Source organism: Ochlerotatus camptorhynchus, unplaced genomic scaffold, assembly GCF_037179485.1.
Source record: "Ochlerotatus camptorhynchus isolate MF236.1 unplaced genomic scaffold, CSIRO-AGI_Acam_v1.1 ptg000070l, whole genome shotgun sequence".
NCBI classification, from domain to species: domain Eukaryota; kingdom Metazoa; phylum Arthropoda; class Insecta; order Diptera; family Culicidae; genus Ochlerotatus; species Ochlerotatus camptorhynchus.
In genome coordinates this window covers 3242876-3262066 of record NW_027040560.1, presented here as the reverse complement: position 1 = coordinate 3262066, position 19191 = coordinate 3242876, and the positions used below count along the sequence as shown (strand labels likewise).

The 19191-nt window shown below is 40.9% G+C and overlaps 1 protein-coding gene and 1 pseudogene across 9 annotated transcripts in view; both read left to right on the top strand.

The window, feature by feature from the left end:
• LOC135697433 (collagen alpha chain CG42342) overlaps nt 1-19191 on the top strand; it is a 405805-nt gene that overhangs the window by 140533 nt on the left and 246081 nt on the right. The window lies entirely within an intron of this gene.
• LOC135697319 (uncharacterized) lies at nt 4265-5404 on the top strand (annotated as a pseudogene).

The following is a 19191-nucleotide window of genomic DNA, read 5'->3' as shown; positions in this document are numbered from 1 at the left end:
CTTCAATTTGTAAACAGAGGAGATTTTATGATACACTTTTAAAAGCATAAAAGGCAACAATATATGCATTTTACTCTCATTTAAAACCGAATGGTTTTATGATTGCTTTTATAATGATAGAACAGGTTTAAAGAGTATTTTATCAAGACATTAATAAAAAAAAATGCTATTGAAGTTTATGATTGATTTTTAGGGCAGTTTTATGGTGGGATTGAGAACTACTTTAAATTTAATTTTAAAACAAGACAGTTTTTGACTTCTTGCAGGTTTTTAAAACAGCCGAAAGCAGGAACGTTTTACACTGTGAATTGCTGTATTTAAACTTAATGGATTATTCATTGCCATTTTAAAACCATCATAAATCAGAGTGGAGGGCAAATGATTGCAGAATTGTTACTTGGGTTACCACGTCTGCATGCATAAGAGATGAAGAAGGGCATAACAAAGAAGAATTTTGTCTTTTTGCTGTGTTTCCCATTTGCAACCCCACACTGAGTGACGATCTTTGCGTCGGAGCCGTGCGAGCGGTGGCTACACATTGAGCTTTCGTTATTTCTGGGTGTGTATTAGACTGATGCAAAATTTGACTTTTTCGCTCCACAGTGCTTAAATGGTTTCAAATCGGGTCGTGATTAGCCTCCAAAAGTTACAACTCATTTGGTTATAAACAGACTTCGCACAAACCATTTGAAGTTTTCATGTAAATTACTATGGGAAATCTCAACTTTTTGTTCATTGCCTTCTAGTCTTTTTTCCATATAAAGCTGCAAGACAGCTCGATAGCTATTCTTATAGAAAATTTTCTCAGCTACAACTTTGCTCAATATTGTTTCTATGTAAAACGAGACAGGAAATAGTTATTAATTATTTAAGAGATTGGTAAACTTATGACATGATCATGCAGCTGCTCTGTAGGCAACACTGTATTTTGCAGTGTGACATAGTAGCCATAATTTTTGTGTCCTATTCAACGCCCCAGAAACACCAATGTTGCCTGCTGAGCAGTTGATTGAGCATGATCATAAGACATCAGTGCATTGAACCATTAATAACTTTCGATCCTTGCATTTATTCAAAAAGTGGTCTTGAGCAAAGTTGTAGTTGGGAAAATTTCCTACAAGTAAAGTGGAAAGCTTTTGAAGCAGATCGATATGGTGAAATATTAGATAGACATGAAAAAAATCTTGGTTTTACCATAGTTATTCCCATACAAACTTCAAATGGTTTGTGCCATCTCAGTTTCTCACCAAATGGGTTCAAATTTTGAGAGGTTAGTCAGGATCCGATTTGGAATCGTTTAAGTATTGTGGAGCGAAAATTTCAAATTTTGCATCACTCTAGTGTGTATGTCTGTCTTCTCTTCTCCGCTGTTTTACACTTGCGCAGGGTGAAAAACAAGCCAACTTTGTGTTTGCTTGATTCTCACTTTGTATATTTCAGAAAATCAGTACATTGCGCGCATTGAGATGACAGCCCTGGATAGGACCTTCCAGGCGAGAGAACATGTCGGATGGTTTTCCAGGTAGATGATTCGTGATTTTCTGACAGGGCAGATACACTGAGATCACTGTTATCGGAAACGGGGAGCTGAATTGTGGAAAAGGGTACTGGAGTTTTGATACCGATAACCGTACCGTGCCTAGTGTTATGATTACATACCAAGATCCAGCGGTGTTGACTAGCGAGAGATCGGTCCATACTTTCAACGCTTGTACGATGGAACTCTTGTGTGGCCAGAATAATCGGTAAGTGTTCCCGTACCAGGACTTCTAGATCGCACAAATTGTCATAAAACCCGTTGATGTTCCACTGGATGGCAAAGGATGACCCAGAGGGCGAAAGGGATTGGCTGCAGGGTTGGGACCGTTGATGTTCAATTGCAGCGCCAGTGCAGCTTGAAGGCGGACCCCAGCAGAACTCCACCGGTAGAAGCTGTCGATGGGAACCCCGCTGCCAGCAGAGATACTGGAGTCGATGGGTAATGGGACGGATCCAGAGATTGGCCAGCTGATGGTGAAGTGGGGCCACCGAGACTGGTCCTCCACTGGTCGTACCTTCTCGCGTCCATTAGGACATCCCGAGGGATGGGATTTTTGTAAACAAATCGGATAGACCTTTTTGTGGCGTTGTCCTGCGGAGTTGAACCATAGCTGAACCGGTGGAGTCCCAACTGCCCGAGGCCTCATCCGGTACGAACGCTCTGGCCATGGGGTTCAATGACAACATTTTCCCTTTCGTGTGGTCCGGCGGGGGGAGTGCGAAGTTATCGCTCGACCCCTGTTCCTTAACGATCTTGCATCCCACGAAGTCCAGGTGTGGGAAGACGAGACTGTCATGCGACCCAAAGAGTTCATGCAGACTTGTCTTGGCTCCTTCGATGTGGGTGATTGTGACGTGATCATACGTTCCAACTAAATCTTTGTCATATCCTTTGCCGTCTTCAGGAGAATACGGGGATACCCGATTGTCCCTCTCTCTTCCGAGTGAGACAAGAAGACGAGGGGTGTCAACCGAATCCAACTTAGTGTTTAAATGCCAATCGGAGAGGCCTCGGAGCCCCTCGAGTATCTCGGGAAAGCTCCCAGAGTCTGTCAACGAGCGCCGGGGGTGTTCTACCAGTTCCGGTACTCCAGGCTACCCGAGCGTGTTGTGTGAGGTTTGTTTGCGTCACTTATGTTCGCTTCTTCTTCGTTGTTGAATCGGTTGATTTTTCCATTATTTGGTGATGTGGGGATCATTGGAAGGATTTTTAATTAGAAGCAGCTATATATGGGTAAAGTGTGAAGAAAGAAAACGGGGGTGAATGTTTACGAGAGTATTTTCCCCGCTTCCTCTTCATGCTCGCTCGCTTCGTCTGAGGAAAAAGCGAATTCAATTGACTCTGGCACGATGCTTTTTGGTTCGGATGTGGGGATGTTATTTTTGGGTATCGGGGTGTCATCCGAATCGGAGAACTCCAAGATGCCGTCATCTTCATTAGGCCGCTTCGTGTTCAGTTCTTCGCTGGTTCTCTCAGCCATGGCCTTCTTTAACTTGGGCTTTGTTCCTCCACAGAAATCGAAAAAAAAATCTTAGGGGAATATGATCAAAATTTTTTAGGAATTCTAGATAGAGCTGGAATTAGGGCGTAACAGCTTTTATAAACAATGAATTCTCTCGTCGATTTCTAGCAACTCAAGGCATTCCTACACAAATCTACATATCCATCGGGTAGGGGAAGTCTTCCCCTATTCGATGGTAATGTTGATTTGCCAGGAAGAGCCATGTCTTTCGAGAAATCATCGAGAGAAGCCATTGTTTACAAAAGCAATGTCGCCCTAATTCCAGCTCTATCTAGAATTGTGATGAAAATTCCGAGGGAATCTGAAGCTGGGGCTAATTCCAAAGGTATTCTTATGAGAATATCATTTTTTGACAGCTACTTGTTGGCCAAACTGGCCTCAGCGTACCTACCGTTGGTGCCTACCTGGACCCCTAATTAGTTCAGTGATATTTAATTAAAATTCTAATATAGTTTAAATACCTAAATCTAGTGTTCCACATCGATGAAACCTGTAAATTCTTTTTGAATTATGCTTACTATGAATTAAGAATATTTTGCATGTAAATAGGGAATCTACAACTCTGTGTAATTAAATCACAGCTAATTAACTGTCTCACCAGACATCGCAATCGGTGAGAATGATGAATTGCCAATGGAAGCTTATACTACTTAATCTAATGTAACTAACCTAGGACTTACAGCTAAAACTTACATGCTAGGCTAAACCTAAATCCTGAAATACTTCAAGGGGAACTAAAGGTGAGTACTTCTTATCTGAACTTACATCTAGGCCGAACAAAAATAGTTGATAACGATCAACAATGTTATACAAACATACATCCATATATATACACTACAGACATGAACCAAATTTACATTCTGTTGTATTGCGAAATTTTTCTTCATTTAGACTCGACCGATATCAATTTCGTCGTTACGATATTTCGCTATCGATTTCGCTCTCACTTCTTTCACCTTTCTACGTACATCTTGAACATTGTTGACAGAATGGAAATCGAGTGAAAAAAAAATGAAAAAAAGTTTGTTGTTGTTTGTTTTTCGTGAAATTTTGAAGCCGCTCGAAAAGTTAGCTTTTAAGTGATTTATTTTAAACTGTTTTAACTGTTTTACAACAAAATTGGTAAGATTGGTGATTTGCAAACTAAAATTCAACCGATGTAATAATATCATCTTTGTAGGAACCTTCTGCAAAAGGAACGAATGGCTTCCAGAAGGGCATCCCGTAACGATGATGGTGAGGATGTAGACAAGGAGGATGGCAATGAGAACGAAGACCCGATGGCGGATCAACTCGATGACCCGTTATTCGAAGACGTTCAGGTTCTCGACTATGACTGGAGCGACCCCGATAGTGATCCAAGCCATGAGCAGCCTGATGCACCTGAGCACGTAACTCAGCCGAAAGGAAACAAATCTCCAGCGTTGTTCAACTGTCGACTGCTGGTGCTTCTGCGTGAATTTAAAGGTCAGTCCTCCGGAGCTCATATTGCGCACTGGAATGTAGATGGAAAGTCGCTCAATGACTTTAAGACGAAATTATGGGAGCTATGCAGACCACATCTACTTCGAGAAGTAATTTTTAATCAGCAAGACGATGGAAGCACGGTGCCAGCATGGATGGATAAGGATTCTCCGGAAGAAGAAGATTTGGTTAGGTTTGCCATTTTTTACGAGAAGCAAAATCGTAAGTACACTTAGCTGGACAAACTGACCACCACGTTGCTTCAGAACTGGAAAGGAAAAGAAATTCAGCTGCTGTTGCATGTTTATTCACTGTCCGTAAGTTCCCGTAAGATTTTCAATTCAGTGAAGCAACATTTGATTGACCCATCTGAGCGCGATAAGGCAGGAGCAGCCTCAACCCAAGTGGTCGTCGATTTATCTAAGGATTTGCGTCAACGACATGGTCATCTTTGGGATGTACACGAAATGGCATGGACAATGTGGGCATCAGCCATACTTGCTTCGCCAGCTCATACGCGTGAGAACATGATTAATTCAGTTCCTCCAAAGCATCTGCAACATCTTTTCAGAACACAGGACGGTCCGAAAATTGAAAGTGTGAAGCGTGGGTTGGCTGTAGCTCACCATGTAAATGCGTCGTTTTGTGAAGAGATCACAGCGCTGAAGGAAGCGTTTTCCTCACTTGAGGTGGTAGCCAAGAATATGCAGCTACAACTTTCATTCGTGAAGCATCGCATCGAAGCATTGGAGCAGCGTGGACGCATGAGTGATTCATTCATAAGTGCGATGGAAACTTCAATGGAAGTTTCCGAAGGAGAGTTCAGTCGACATATTGCTGGACAGGTAGTTGACATGGAGGATGTAGACCATGAATAAGCCAACTTGCAAATGAGTTGAGATAACTTGTTTTAATGAATAAAGACAAATACATTGTTTTACTATATTTTCTATTTTATTGGTTTTCAAATACGAACGATCAAAGAAATTAGAACTTTTCTGCATTGATTATGTTTCATTCGTCTGTTTCAATATTCTTGAAATCAGACACATCTGCAACCGAAGGATCAAATTTTCCTCCTCTCAGGTAACCACACTTCCTGAATAAGTTAGACATGTTATAATTTCTAAAGGTAGCCATCACTTCAGCTACTACTGGTTTAATTCCTTTCTTTACACATTCCTGATAGATAGCTTGAGTTTGTCGCTTGCATAATCCGAGAACGACTTCAATAGGGTTATAGAAGGGGCAATACGCAGGTAGAAAGATAGGGAATATTCCAATTGATCGAAGATATTCTATGATTTTCGCACTGCAGTGAATTTTCGCTCCATCCAATATCCATATGGAATGTCTACCCGGATAGCACTGAACATGGCCCGTTTCCAGAGCAAATCGTCGGCAGCATTCAAAAAAGTTTAGTCGGTTGAATGTTCCGTTGGTAGAGAAGGCTTCAAGCATTCCGTTTTGCCCAATGAAACAAAGCAAGGATTCCCTAGGCTTCCGCACAAATTCTCCTCGAAACACTAAGCGGTGGCCTCGAACTCCGTAGCCCCTGGAGCGTAACATGGATCTGTTATCGAAACTAACCTCGTCTAAAAAGACGAGGTTGTGGTAGTCCCACTGAATGCACGAAATTTCGTAAAAAAACGGATTACATCACTTTCCTTGATTTGAATTGCACGACGTTCCAAACACTTCCAGGTCAAACCAGCGTTATGTATGATGCGCCAAATGGATGAAATAGATATTGTCGTCTTGAGCTCCTGCTGGAACCGCTTTCTAGATTCATGTAGATAAAGCGTAGGATTTTGTAGATACAGGTTTATCAACCATTGTCGTTTTTCGGGAGAGAATTTCACAGCATCCCTTTCGTAACTTCGGCGAGAATAGAATCCGTCCTCCTCGTATTGCATGATCCAATTTGTGATTGTGGACTTGTGTTTGTGATAGCCTCGATTTGGACAATCCAAGGAAATAATATCCATGTAAAACATGATATATGGTATTCACTGACGCTCTCTGATCTTTCACAACGGAAATAATAGATGCCATTTTACGCAATAGTATTTATGAAATAGTTATGTTTTTAGTTGAACATCGATGTTAACTGACGTTTCTTTTATTTACAAAATTTTAATGATCAACATGACGTAAATAGGGAAAGGTGGTAGCTTTTGACATTTGAACCATCTACGAGCTCCCTCAATTTCGTCTCTATAGTCTAAATATTCGTGAAAGACACGATACATCCTAATTCGACATTCAGTTCACTTAAATCTATAACAATGTTTTGCCAATATTTAGCAAATTTAGATATAAATAATAACTAATTACATCTGAAATTATTGTTATTTGCTAGGAAAATTATATTCTAACATCAAGTAAAATCAATCGGATCGTACGTTTTATTCGTTTCCGGCCTAAGTAGTGAGAATCATAATTTTGGAAACTTCCCGTTGAAATCGGTTTTCAACAATACTTACTTTAACTAATCATGTTTGTATTACTTCATGCGTGAAGTTAACGATTTACATAGTTGGAGATGCTTAACGTCAAATATCAGACTTAAAGTGGTCATTTTATACGATCGATGAGGAGATGAAAGTATAGAGTTGATAGTTCCGTTAGAGTACGGCAGTGTGAAAATTGTTTATAGAGAGTAGAAAGCGAGCAAAGGTCAATTCTAAGGAAGGTATCGGGTTGATCATATTTACATTCATTGCATTGGAATCCTGAAATTCATGGGGTAATAGTACTGTCCATACAAGCATATCATTCCCATCTGGAAAAACAACAAGCCGAGAAAAGTGATGAAACGTTATTTGGATGGATGGATGGATGGATGGATGGATGGATGGATGGATGGATGGATGGATGGATGGATGGATGGATGGATGGATGGATGGATGGATGGATGGATGGATGGATGGATGGATGGATGGATGGATGGATGGATGGATGGATGGATGGATGGATGGATGGATGGATGGATGGATGGATGGATGGATGGATGGATGGATGGATGGATGGATGGATGGATGGATGGATGGATGGATGGATGGATGGATGGATGGATGGATGGATGGATGGATGGATGGATGGATGGATGGATGGATGGATGGATGGATGGATGGATGGATGGATGGATGGATGGATGGATGGATGGATGGATGGATGGATGGATGGATGGATGGATGGATGGATGGATGGATGGATGGATGGATGGATGGATGGATGGATGGATGGATGGATGGATGGATGGATGGATGGATGGATGGATGGATGGATGGATGGATGGATGGATGGATGGATGGATGGATGGATGGATGGATGGATGGATGGATGGATGGATGGATGGATGGGAAAACCTAGTTTTGGTATTTCTGATGATATTTTCTGAACAAAGCATATAACGTTTAGTGCACAGTGTAAAATGCCGGTAGTTTTCAGTTGATTCTAATAGCAATCTCATTCCTGACTAAAAATCCTTATGGGGCTGTTATGCTTTTATGTGCAGAGTAGTAGTGATGAATAGAATTCCATAGTTCCAACTGAATTAAAAAAAAAACTAGAATTTTTTTTTGAGAATTCAAGGAAAATAATTCTGATTACAATTCCGAAGAAATTCTGATGTTTTTACCAATGAAATGTTTACAAAACATCAAAAGCGTCCTGACAGGAACTTGAAGTGATTTATGTTAACTATTCGCAGGGAAACTGAATTTCTGAAGTTCTAAAGTGAACTCCAATTCTTAAATTAATAATAGCTATATTTAAAAAATAGGAAATTCGAGCAGGAGGAAATAACTTATTAATACCAAATTCAGGTATGAAAATAGCACAACTGCCAACCTAAATCATTTAAATGGTATTTAAATACCAATCCAATAACTCTTTCAAGTGATATTGTCTAAAAACTAAAGATCACGTTTTGTCGTTTTGGTATGCATTTGATATTTTACAAAATATTTAGGTAACTGATTAATAGCAAAACAAGGTTTTATACCACAAGCATAGCAAAATAAGATAGCATGCCTAATTAAGATATTCATAAGTTATCGATTAGCTATCGGTTCTTGCTCGGGAAGGGCGAAATGTTCATGGTTTACCAAGGACAACCCTCACTAGCGTAGTAGTTTTCTCCTTTAATACTTAAAATATAGACATTGTCCTCCTTCTTATCCAAACTTCAAGTGAAATGTCATCCTTTTCATTTTTTTTTTATATGGTAACCCTATCTCTAGGTTACAATGGACACTGAAGGTCATGAATTCAGTGGCGTCTCGTAACCCCACTTTTTACCTGTGCATCAACTTTCAAAACCAGATTTAATGCCATAATACTCGAATCGATTAAAAAATACACTTAATCTTCTAGTTTACTCGATATCTATCCATTGCAAGCAATATTTTGATAATTGTTGATGTTTTTAGAGTTGGTTCACAGGTAGATTGAGGTTAAGGAAACGCCACTGGTAAAAATGGAATTTATTTCTTGTCCGGGCATGTTAGTGGAATTCGCCATTTTACTTTCCTTGCTGCCAATAGCACCTCAAAGAACATAAATGCTAAAAGCACAGACTCTATCACAAAACCACCGACCACCGACGGAGTACCAATTCTTACTTAGACGGTGGTGATAAAACAAACTCACACGTGTGTTTGAACAACGGCGTACAAAAGTAGACAAACTGTTGACAGATATGCTCCTTAGCTTCGCCAGAGGACTGCTATCACCTCACAACAAAAAAAAAAAGACTTACTCCCTATCTTATGATGTGTGTACGTACATAAGACCGAGTATCTGTGTGTGTGTGTGTGTAAATAAAACACCATTTTCCACAACAGCTAGTGAGAGTATAATTTATGAGCTTTAAAAGACAGACACACCTCACCCTCGTAAGCCTGACAGAGCTTTTCTTTCCGTTAGTATCCTTCCAGCATCAGCCTGCTATTTGCTCAGGCAAACATTTCCTCGCGATGAGCAAGTCACGAATCAACTTGAGAAAACACTTCTTCCATAATCTTGTGTTTTCCAGAAGGCCACCGAGGAAAACGCTTCGTCATTAACTCCGGGAATTATCATAACTTTTCCCCGTTTATGACACCTGTTCGTGTTTGGGAGTTGTTTTTCGTTTTATTCGTGAATTATTATCCTGAACAAGGGTTTCAGCTGAAGGGGTGCGGAATTATTACCGACTGGCGATAATTCACCATTTGAGTGAGTAAATCATATTTGAGATATTTTTCAGCAGATGGTTTTACGAGGACCCTGCTCAAAAATTCTCTACGAAGCAGGGATGACTTGAATTTAACGAGCACCGCTGCCAAGGTGACATTCACACTTCTTTTAAAGACTGTTTACTTTTTATTTCTCGCTATCTTTTACTACTTTCCAAGAGTACTTCCAGCATATATGAGCACCTCATTTCGGGCTTAAATCTTCACAGGGTAGGATACTGGGGGCAGCGATGACGACGTCGACCCGCAATAAAACTGACATTCAAGAGTCACTCGCTGTTTCCGCTCTGTTCAAACTCGTTAGCAATTATAACGTGCCTGACAGCGCAAATATCCCGATCCCTCCCCGGGTGGAGTCCGGAAACAATGGGGCAGGGCGGACGATAGCAAGAGTTACGATTCCAACCCGAACCTACCCAACAGAGCCCCCCGAAAGGGTAAAAGGTGAGAATCATTAAAAGCTCCCACGCGTGAAACCATTATAGGAGCTTTAATTTATGCTCGCACTTGTTGGAATGAGAGCGAATGAGTTTTCCCCGCCTTCCTCGTCTCGCACCAGACCACGGCCGCCCTGGTAGAGCTGGTGACTTTACGAACGAATCGTTTCACGGGATTGGGATTAGAAGTGACATTAATGAGCATCAGTGGGAAGATTAAATGGTCACACAAGTGGTGGGATTTAGATTTGTGCCTTGTGGAGGTTTTAAGAGGTGAGAGCGCGGGTGAGGGGCGTGAGTGAACTGAGCTCGTAAAATAGCGATTTGCTCGCACAGAGGAGGCTGGAGGCAACTGCAAGCGATGAAGAAGGTGATGACAAAGTAGGCGTCGACCGGGTAATGGCCGGGAATGGACGGTGTTGGGTGGAAGGGTTCGACGTTTAATACGGGAACGGGGAATTGATGATTATCGGTTACTTGGGATAATGTGCGTTACATGAGCGAATGTCCACATGTCCGGAGGATGACTGGAGCAGAGGGTAATGATATGACAGTTCATTTACTCGAATTTTTTTGCGTTGGAATTAGCGTGCAACGGGCAGATCTTTGAACTGAAGACATTTTAAGTTCTGCGAAGACATTTCATGATTTGTGAAGACTTGTTTAAATTGAAAAAGACCTGTGAAGACTTTTTTAATATTGAGATTTTTAGAAAATAACCTTCCCATCCTAAGTCTTCGATCAGTTAGAGCTTATTTGAATACTTCCTGATCAACCTACAGCTTTGGAGGAATATCAGAGAGACGTTTACATTTTTGAATAGTTGGAGATCTTCAAAATAATGCTTGACCAACCAGAATTCTAATCATCGATCAGCTGGAGATCTTTAAAGTTCTTCTTAACCAACTTGCCATCTTAAGAGAATATCTGAGAGATCCCATATGAATATTTGAATCGTTTATGATCTTTAGACCTTCATCGCGCAGAAAAATTGACCCTGTTTAAAATAATATGATGATCAAACCCGAATATTGCTGATTTTAATGTCGAATTTTGTTGTGTCGGCAAGCATTATTTTGTTAAAATAAACAAGTTATACTAGGGAAAATGGATGTAATGTCGGCCCAAATGCCCCTAATTTGGGCCCATACATAATTTCAGCAGTCGACTAAATGTTCAATAGAGAACAAAAATATCCATTAGTACCGTCCCAATGACGCGTTCATCTAGATAAAATTGCATAGCAGATTTTTAGCGATGAGCCCAATCTTAGATCCATAGGCCAACATGAGAGCCATTTCCCCTATTTTTTTTAATATAGTAGAAACACAATATTTTGTATGTTTGAAACAGTTCTGTTGGTTATCGCTATTTCATTAGGGTATGGATACTCGCTTTGCTAGATCTTCTTATGTTGTAGAATATCACCTTGTTCTTTTACAGATTTTTTACATAAATTCGAACTAGACCGGTATGGCATGCCAGGTCCTTGAAATCGAATCAGCCGGTTTCAGTTGTTGAAAACGGATTTTATCGAACTCATTCCTAATCTTTTTTGGCAACTCACTAGGTAAGCCGTCTTCAATCTGATCGATTCCTCTTGATCGTAGGGCACATCTTCGTCTTGTTCCAGTCGGATCACTACCAAGAACCATTTTCATTGGGTCGTTATCAGACATTGTTACACCGTAGTCGCCAGATTTTTGCATTCGATCTTAATTTCTTAACTTACAAACCTGCTGCAATGATACTTAATGATTTAATTCTTTTCCACAGTGATTCAACAACTTCCGAGCTAAATCCAATATTTTCAAAATTGGTTTAACATTTTTAAAAGTGAGACCAAATCAGAAACGATTCGGGAAATTCCTAACTGAGGTGACACTTTTCAAAGCAGATTCAAAACTGAGCCTGAACTTTTCTGCTGAAGTGAGTTCAAACTTTCGAATAAATCATCAACATTTTTCTAACCCCTTTCCTGCATTGATTCAAATTTTTCCGAACTGTTCATAACTGCTTTGGCATTTGGCAAAGACACAATCTTGTTTAGGTCATCTAGTTTGCTAACACTTTTTGAGCTTAAATTTTCCAAATGGAGTGGAGTGGTTCATAACCTTCTTTAGGGAGTTCAAACTTTTCTGTTGAGTGATTGAATTTTATTTAATGTTAGTCTGAACTTTCCTGAAGTGATTTAACTAACTTTTAGCGTGGATTCCGCTCCTTTAGACCCCTTCCGCGTTCTTGTGAGATTCACATCCTTTGAAAATTAGGCTGAGAAATGGAAGAATGGACCTTCGTGTGTTCATACCGGATATTAGATTTTTTTAAGCAAGCACAATTGTTGAGAATACTGGGTTTACATCCACAAAAGTACTACTTTTCTTGATATGTGAAGATGGATTTTGGCTCTATCGTTTGAAAAACAGGCTTGGATGTTATAGAATAGACCTTTGTGAGTTCATTCGTGATGGTAGATTTCTTTGAAGCCAGGTTGGATTTCGGTTCAATCGTTGGAAATTTGTGCTTGGATTTTATTGAATGGAAGTTGCTGAATACCGGAAGAACGAACCAGGTTAATATTCACAAAAGAAGGTATTTTCATAAAAAATGATTTTCTGTCGAACTGAGTTTTGGCTCCTATCTTTGAAAAATAAACTTGTATTTTATAGAATAGAAGTATCTGAAACCATACGTGAGGGTTGAATTTCTTCAATTTTGGAGAATATCGAGCTTAAATTCACAAAAGTACGTATTTTCATAAAAACTTTGATTTTCTGTTCTGCCAAGTTGAATTTCAGCTCCGATCTTTGAAAATAGGCCTGGATTTTATAGAATGGATCTTGCTGAATCCATACGTGATGATTAGGGACAGTGGAAATTCGCGATTTCGCGGAAGCCGCGAATTCCGCGAAATTTGGCATCGTCCGCGAAATTTAGAAAAACCCTCGAAATGCCGCGAAATTCATGAAAAAAACTGACACTGCATGTCGACCTTGAAATATTTCGTTTTGTTTTCATGCGACTTGCATGCAATACCCATGGGGTTTCCTTCTTTCGACGAGTTTCGACATTTGTGCCAATCCCCCTTTTTGACGTTTGATTGTCCTTCTCTATCTAGCACACGGGGATGCATGATTTCGTAGTTTTCTCACTATTTTTTCCCTCCTTCTTGCATTTTTTCATGTGTGCGTCATTAAACGTCAAAAAGCTCTGCTTAGGAAATTCCGCTCGGTGCTGAGCTCGCTGTTTATCGCGCTATTTTGTCCGGAAACAATTGATACAAAGTGAATTTGTGATTTTGTTTCGACGTGTTGTGATAGAATCATGAAGAAAGCTGTGAACATATCGTGCCAAGACCGTGTTAAACAATACCCGCAGGGAGTTTTACATGCGGATGCCGGACAACTGTTTTGTTCCTGCTGCAACGTGACCCTGGACAACTCGAGGAAAAACTCAATCGACAAGCACCTGAAATCACAACAGCACTTGCAAAAGCTAAAATTGCAACAGGACGAGGCTGCGCAAAAAGAAAAAAACAAGCGAGTATTGTCGGAGCATTTCAGCGTCAAACGATCTCCAGAGATGCGCGAAACGTGGCACACTTCGAGTTTGTAGAGACTTTCTGTGCCGCGAATGTACCGTTACATAAATTGGACCATCCTAAACTGCGTGAGTATCTCCAATCGAGTGTTAAAAATCTGCGACAACTACCAAATTCATCCCACCTCCGAAAGGAATACCTTCCAAAGGTATTCGATCAGAACCAAAAAGAACTTGAAGCTAGAGTTAAAACCTCAACCTCGATTGCAATCATAACAGATGAAGCCAGTGATTCACAGGATCGTTTTGTTCTACATGTAATATTTGTTCTTCCTGTTACGACCTCTGAACAGGAGAAGATGGAAGCTGTAACAGCTGATATTATTTACTTGGAACATGGCAATGCTACAACTGTGTCCCAAAGTATAATAAAAACATTGGCTAAATATGGTGTTAATTTTGATGCTGTTACAGCCTTTGTGACGGATAACGCCACTTACATGACTAAAGCTTTCGAGAATCTAAAAGGACTACTTCCGTGTTGCATTCACATGACGTGCAATGCACATATTTTGGGGTTGATCGGTGAAGTGTGGAGGAAGAAGTTCCCTAGCGTTGATCGTTTAGTGGCATGCTTCAAGTCCATTTTTACTCATTCTGCCTCGAGAAAGCAACGTTTTAAGGAGTTGATGGCTGAACTTACCGGGGTTGAGAAGGACAAAGTACCGTTACCTCCCGTTCCAGTCATTACGAGATGGAATAGTTGGCTAAATGCTGTCGGCTACCATGCTGAGTATGTGAATCACTACCAAAATTTCATCGGCAACGAACTTGAAATATCAGCAGCAACAAATGCGTTGAATGAGCTACATGAATTGCTTCAGGACCGAAAACTGAGAGAGAAAATACTGTTCATCCACAAAAGTACGACCAAATTGGTTGAGCTTTTGACCTGGTTTGAAAGCCGCCATGTTCTGATACATTTAGCGTACAATAAAATCATGGACTTGCTAGCAGGTACATTAATGGAGTACTTTTTCCAAAAAATCCACTGATCATTTACAATACTTACAGTATTTTCAGACAAATCTGAAGAAAAGTCTGTACCTCGATGGCAGCGGGAAGCCTTTGCAGATGCATCGAATAAGATGAAACAGTACTATCACACACCCACAGCCACAACGCGATTCTGTCAACCTGGTTTGAAGTTTCTTCGGGCGGTTCGACTACTGGATCCCCATCAAGCGAAGTTTTTGTCTATTGATGACCTGTACGACGGGATTCCAGAGTGCACAACCAGAAAATTGACCTTGCAAGATGAACTGACAGCATACAAGCAAGCAGTACTGGAAATATGTGACAGTGTGAAACCATTGACGTTTTGGTTTTCGAATCGTAATCGTTTTCCTGAGCTTTTCAGAATAGCGATAAAGTACCTGTCAATCCCTGGAAACTCGGTTGATGCAGAACGGAGCGTAAGTCAGTACAATTTAATTAATACTTGTAGACGACAGAATATGACCGAAGATAATTTGACAAATCATGTACTTTTGGTTAATAATGCAAAGAAAGCATAACATGTACCATGTATAACTGTATTTTAGTTCAATAAAGACTCATTGGTTGTTTTAGCAAAGAAAATTTTACTTTTCTACGGTATATTGAAAGAAAAAAATCAACCGCGAAACTACCGCGAAATTTTGGATTTTTGACCGCGAATTTCCACTGTCCCTAGTGATGATACATTTTTTTGAAGCATGCACTATTTTTTTTAGAAAACTGGGTTTGAATTCTCAAAAGTACTCATTTTTATAGAAATTTGGGTTTCTTGTTCAGCCAAGTTGAATTTCGGCTCCTTCCTTTGAACAATAGGCGTGGATTTTACAGAATTGCTGAATCCATACGTATGTTCATAGAAATTTAGTGTTTCGGTTCTGCCAAATTGCATTTTGGGTCATATCTTTGAAAAATAGGCTTTTATTTTATAGAATGGATGTTACGGGAGCGGAGATGTTTCGGACTTTCCTACAGCGAACTCGTTGTACTGTGGTTGAGTATGGCTTTAAGCTATAATTTAATAGCATATAGTTCATGTTTTTTACATGTGTTTACTTACAATATAAGTCTTCCACGTGTACGTTCTCCGTCGTATCGTAACAAATGTATGTAGGGCTTTGTAGTAGCTATAATATGTATTTTTTTATGTTTCCCTTGTTTCTTAGGATTAATTCAATTATTGTACTTACAATTATGTGGAAAGAAAGAAATAAACGTATAATTTCACTACGAATAATATGTGCTTAAGATTTTAACGTGTTAGCTCCTGTTCAGTTTTGTGTTTGGTTCTATCGTTACCCTACCATGTCATTGTCGTTGTCTGTCAAGAAATGTCACTTTGGTCGCATTGATCCCTGCGGGAAAGTGCTGGCCCGTGTTGCCAACACGCCCCCACCCGTATTGCACGAAGTTCCTTCTGCTATACCCTCATCAGGCCTTTGTACATCTAACACAGCAATCCGAGTCGCCGGTCGTTGACTAATGCCAGTAGAGGTTTGAACGTCTGCTTTACGAACACGTCCGTCCGTTCCAGGGTAAACTCTTACCACCTTTCCTCTTGTCCAACTGTTTCTCACGTTTTCCTGCACAATGACTACCAAATCGCCTTCGCTGAACCACTTGGTTTGCCTCGATATGACCGGTATATACTCTTGAACCCACCGTGCCCAGAAGCGGTCTAACATCGCACGTGCCAGATTCTAGTTGGAGCGTAGCGCTGCACGAGGGTCTACCGGAAGCGCTACTGGTTGACTTACACCGGAAGAGCTCAGGAGTAAGAAGTGGTTTGGAGTCAACGCTTCCTGCTCCGAACTCTCCAGTGGCATGTACGTTAACGGGCGAGTGTTCACCATGCTTTCTGTCTCCACCATCACCGTCGACAAAGTTTCTTGGTCAGGATTCCTGCATACTGGTAAATTTCTTAGGGCGACTTTCACGGAGCGTACAAGCCTTTCCCAGGCGCCTCCCATGTGCGGGGCATATGGAGGGTTAAACTTTCACTGCGACTTAGCATTGGTGAAGGTTTCGGAGAGGGAGTTGTTGATGGCACAGATCTCTTTCTGAAGTTCCCGACTTGCACCTTGAAAGTTTGTTCCTTGGTACGAATATATTTCTAGTGGAGCTCTCCTACGCGCAATGAATCGCCGGATGGCCATCTTGCAGGACTCGGTGGAGAGACTCGATGCTACCTCCAGGCTTGGCGCTTAGCATTACTGCGACCTATCCTCACCGTAATCGGGCCGAAGTAGTCCAACCCAACGAAAGAGAACGGCCGAACGTAAGGGGTTAATCGTACAGCAGGTAGGGGTCTTATCCGTGGTGTTTGAGGTTTCGTCTTATAGACTCTACACCAATTGCAGTGAGTGCTTACGTTCCGTACAAGCACTCTCAAGGCCGAAATGGAATACTTCTGTACGATCTCGTTCACCACAGTTTCTCCATTGGCATGCCTGTATGTGCGATGATACCAGTCAGCTAGCAGGAAGGTCACATAGTTCGCTTTCGGCAGAATCACCGGAAATTCAAAGTCTTCGGAAATCCAATCAGCTTCCCCCATGCGTCGTTCTATACGAATCAGTCCACCTTCGCCAATAACTGGAGATTTTCCATAAAGACGGCTGCTTTTCTTGATCGTTTGCTGATGATCTGGACGCTTCTTTTGGTTTCTCAGCAACATCGTAAACTCCTCCGGATATGCATTCAGCTGAACCAGTCTCCAAACAGTGAATTCCGCATGCCTCAGCTCCTCGCGACTTAACGTTGATGTAGAACAAGTCGGTTCGTTCCGAGTTTTGCTAAGGCAATTCTTGTAAAATCGGCAAACGAATGCGATCGTTCGTAATAACCGTTCCCATTTTGAGAAACGCTTAAAGTCAATCACTTGTTCCACTTCTACATGGATCTGCACATTCGTCGGCCGCAGCTCCAACGGAGAATCAGCCAACGAAAGCTCACGTTGGGGCCAGTAGTCTTCATTCTCATAGAGAAAACCTGGCCCTTTGAACCAGCGGTTATTGGCTTCAATATTAGGTCCAATACCCCACTTTGTAGCGTCATCTGCAACGTTACACTTCGTTTGAACCCATCTCCAGTCCTTGATGTCCGTAGTTTCCAGGATTTCACCGACTCTAAATGCCACAAACTGTGTACGGCGCCGTGGATCGGATCCCAGCCAAGACAGAACTGTAGTGGAATCGCTCCAGAGTACTTTGCGGTGAATCTTCAGTGTATGGTTAGAAATGACGTCAAGTGACGACAAATCGGTAGAACTGTTTCAAACACACAGTTGGTACTTGAGCGGGTCGGTTTTCATCTCTTTTTGCCAGTGGTGGCGGGGGGGGGGGACACCCCTCACCATCCCTCTCCAAAGGGGGAGTTTGGTAAAGAGAGATGAAAAAACCGATTTGTACCTTCCTTAAAAGTTGTCCTAGCTCGCTTCTCTAATATCTATATACAATCTTCACACTGCCGTACTCTAACGGAACTATCAACTATATGCTTTCATCTACTCCATCCAGGCATGGAAAATCATTTGCATTCATTTCGTGCATTCATTTACATTCATTTGCCTCTAACTTTTTTTTGAACAGCATTCCGCAAAATGTTGTCTAGAGATTTTAAAGTTTTTATAATAAGCTACAACTTTTGCATATAAGTCAAATTCGTATCTCTTATGCATGACGAACCAGAGTGAACAGAACCCACTACTGTTTTTCAGTGAATGTATTTTACATTCACTGAAAAACAGTAACAAGTTCTGCCCGCTCTAGTTCGTGATGCATAAGAGATACAGATTTGAGTTATGGGCAAAAGTTGTAGCTAATAAGAAAACATATAAAAGTTCTGTACATCATTTTGCGGAATACTGTTGATGAAAAAAGTTAGAAGCAAATGAATGTAAATGAATGTAGGAAATGAATGCAAATGATTTTCCATGCCTGACTCCATCTATCGTATAAAAATTACCACTACAGTCTATTATTTGAAATTAGCATCTTCAACTATAGAAATGACGGTTTTCAACAGGCGTGCTCCCATAACAGCGGCTTGGAGATAACGGTTTGAGAGGGGCGACTTTCGTTTTCGCAGAAACTAGGCAACAGCGAACGATCCCATGGTCTAACACACGAAAGTACGCGCAGGCTGCATAAGCTGCTTCGCTAGCGTCGACAAAGATATGCAACTCCAGAGAATCGTACGCCTGAGGCCAGTAGCCGGGAAAGTAGCACTATGATGGGCAATACATTCAATACATTGTAAACGTCAAACGCTAGGGAATTGATTATGTGCACCACAAGTGGCGGTACTACCTACTAAGAAACAATTAAATTGACAGTTAAAAGCGATTTCGAATAACGTTTTAAGAGTGTTATGTCTGCTTGTCTGTGA